The 3,456-nt window shown below is 36.6% G+C and overlaps 1 long non-coding RNA gene across 3 annotated transcripts; it reads left to right on the forward strand.

Moving 5' to 3' along the window:
• The first annotated feature begins 228 nt into the window (after positions 1 to 228).
• Positions 229 to 3,010, forward strand: LOC106304924. Of its 3 annotated transcripts, none has more exons than XR_001262868.1 (9): positions 229 to 772; positions 860 to 975; positions 1,071 to 1,148; positions 1,294 to 1,369; positions 1,450 to 1,543; positions 1,760 to 1,924; positions 2,035 to 2,144; positions 2,360 to 2,452; positions 2,645 to 3,010. It is a non-coding gene; the product is annotated as an uncharacterized LOC106304924 (long non-coding RNA). The 3 variants fall into 3 exon arrangements; XR_001262867.1 differs by having other exon boundaries at positions 860 to 925; XR_001262869.1 differs by lacking the exon at positions 860 to 975.
• The last annotated feature ends 446 nt before the right edge of the window (positions 3,011 to 3,456 follow it).

Raw genomic sequence — 3,456 nt, forward strand, 5'->3', positions numbered from 1 at the left:
GTGAGTATAACATGAAGACAAAAATATAAATATTTCATTTTCAAGATAAGAAATTCAGCTTTTATTCAGTTACTCAATATATAATATCTTAAATTATTTTTTAAAAAATATACATAATTTATATATAGATTATTCTTCCAAACTTAAACTATTATATTATATACGAATAATGTTTTTAAATAAAAATAATTTCTGAGATTCTAAGTTCTCGGTGTTGTTGTTCAGAGTTGTTACAGTTAATGTATCTGACCGGAGCATTCAGAGCTAGATACGGCGGTGTTGGGCCGTTCCAGGAAGCAACAGGTCTTCAATCGCTTCATCTCGACGGTGGCAGTTTCGGAAACTAACGATGCTAACTCCCGGGAAACGCCGGTGGTTTCAAGTCGTTGTTTGAGCTTCCACCTACACAAGCAATGGAGCTTCTCCATTTAGTATCATTATATTTTCAAGCTCTGGATGTTACCAGTTACCGGAATCGGTTGAGATATCTCTCCACAGTCACTTCACTCTTACGGGACATTGACTTTTCCTTCTAACTCAGCCCTCTTGGAGCGAACAGCTTGCTTCTGTGATTGCTGATGAGCAGCAGTAAAGCGGAAACGTCACCGGTGAGACTACTACAAGATTGGTACCTTCTAACTCGAACTCTAATCTGGAAAGAGTCAGAACCGAGCCTGCTGAGACAGATTCATCTCGGCTTTTGGTTTGTGATCATAGCACGTGAACTAGCCAGAACAATCGGTCTCGCAAGAGAAAAGAACTCGACGAGAAGGTGAGACACACAAGTTATGTTTTGTTAACATTTGATCAAGCCAGTGATTGATGAATCCTTAACACACATCCCTAACATTATTTATAGGCTAAAAGCACAGCAAAGAAGAAAAACTAAAGCTATGAAGAAAACGAGAAGCTTTCATATGTAAATGTTAGTGCTGGCCGTTGTAAAGCAATATATAGCCATATCTTAGCAGAAGAGTAACTTAGAATCTCACATATTTCCCAATTCCTTTTTTTTTTTTTTCATCTTAATCAGTTGATTAATTGCTAATACGTTAATTTTCGGATTATAGGCAAGAAGGAAGAAGATTAGTGCACAGATGAAGCTGCTACAGGAACTGGTCCCAACTGGTCCCAGGCTGTGAGATAAGGTTTGTCTCTCAGATAATGATCTGCTATCAGTATGCTAATTAATCTTAGGTCTTCGCTTAATGACAGAATATCTTCTTAATAGATTCACCCTAAAAGTAAGAATACTGTATAGTTTTGATGATATAGTTTCTTTTCACTCTAAAGGTTCATGTTGGAAGAGCGACCCTTGGACGTATCATGAATGTTCTTGGAGAACCCATTGACGAGAGACGCGAAATGAGTAAGCGTTCTGAGCTACCTTTAATCAGTGTCTTACTTTCTGCGGACCTGTCATGACAATATGATTTTACTGTTGCTTAGAAACGACCACTACTTACCTATTCGCAGAGATGCCCCGGCTTTGATTGATCTAGCCACCAGACAAGACTCAAGACTCCTTGCCACTGGTATTAAGGTAGATTCTGAGCTCTAACTCTGCTTTGCCCCCACCGGTTACACGTGTTGTCTTTAGTTTTCCGGGATGAAATTTGTTGCTCTCTTTCAATGCTGCATTTGAGACTCTTTGATCCATATTTTACAAACTGACAATGTGTGGTATTAGTAAACTAACGACTCAAGCAAAAAAAAACATACCCATTGTGACTCAGCTTTATAATTTATTTGTTTGCAGGATCGGCTAGCTAATCCAAAATTATCATTACTGGTTGTTAGATTGATTCAAGTGGCGATGTATCAATTGGATTACACGTTCGATATCAGAGCAGCAGACACGCATGAAAAGATAATTTGTGTGTGGCGTTAATCCAGATGCGTCTATTAGAGCTTGAAAATTCATGTAAGATTCTCTTCAAGTTCATTTATTTCGTTGGTGTTATAACAGTCTTTTTTTGGTAAAATTTAAAACAGAGACTTATTTATTTTTCTATTCGAATGTTATTTGCTCAGCTAATCTGAAGTATACTAAGGATTATCTAAGGAGTCTAATGGTATTGCTACGAACGTTAGCAAGAATGTGAAACATTGCTGTCTCGGGTTTACTGAACTACGAGAACAAGGTAAACGTCGGTGTGCCATTTACATTCTAAAGAAAATGTCTTTAATAATATGCAGACCTGAAGTTGAACAAAAGGAGAGAAACTATAGGTAGCTGCAAAATATAGTTGATCTTGCTTGCATAGCATAAACATGATTTATCATTTCAGAATACTTGATGGCGTGTTTTCAGTCTTGTTTTCCACTTTCATCTGACCTATGTTGTTTTTCGGTGCAGGAAGATCATGACTGCTGCCATTCCTGTGAGGATGTTGATGACACATTTAGAAACAAAGGTTGGGGTGTTACAAATCCAGATTTGATTGACCAGGTGTGGTGTTGATAAAAGCAATAATCATGTAATCTTTCTTTCCTTTGTGTGGTTATAATATTTCTACGCTCATACGATCTTCTTGAAGGATTGGGTTCACAAGACTGTGATTAATACAGTGGGACGCTCTCTATCTCTGATAGTAATATATACTATCTCCAGCGACTAATTTACTTTGGTCCATTGTTATAGAGGGATTGAGGTGACAAACGTGGCCATAGCGTCGTTGGAAATGCGGGAGTGAAGATAGCCACATTGCAGCTGGTGTACATGGAAAATTGCAATTACCTTACTGTTGATTTCTTCAAGAAGCTTCTCCGGCTCCGAGAGTGCCCATTGTTTTTCTCGGTTGTGGTCAGTGGCTGAGGCACATAAGAGACTTCTAGGTTATTCAATTTTTCTGAGATGTTCTCCCTGGGGAGTGGGAAGACATCATGCCGTATCATTTTATTACAACAACACAGTTTGTTCTGCTGTCTCTTTGTTTGTATTCGCTTTTGACCATTACCTTATGTGCATGCGCTCATACATATCAACGATATTTTTTAGTTATGTAGAGATCTTTACTCTTTTCATGTTGTCAGATTCTTTTGTTAATTGCCAAACACCTTTTCTTTTTTATTCGAACTGAAATTAACTGAAAGGTAATCAACTCAGACCCTAATGGAAGACATTTATAAACATCAAAATATTTAAATACAAAAGGATATAAACAACTCGATCGAATGGCTTTCCGTAAGTGTTCGACAAACACCAATTGTTTTAATTGATAAACACCAATTTCATATAGTAGGAAGATAAAAAAACAAATATCAAATTGACTGAATGCTTTTACTAATCTAACTAAAAAGGAACACATGCATTTTCTTTTGAAATGATGAAAGCTTAGATAGCTACTACTTTTCTTTGTTAATAAACAGTCGAGTTGACATATCATTAGAAGTTAAACCAGAACAAACTATTAAAAAAACAAGATAATTATATTTTATGAATTTTTAATAATT

Source organism: Brassica oleracea, chromosome C7, assembly GCF_000695525.1.
Source record: "Brassica oleracea var. oleracea cultivar TO1000 chromosome C7, BOL, whole genome shotgun sequence".
Classification (NCBI taxonomy): domain Eukaryota; kingdom Viridiplantae; phylum Streptophyta; class Magnoliopsida; order Brassicales; family Brassicaceae; genus Brassica; species Brassica oleracea.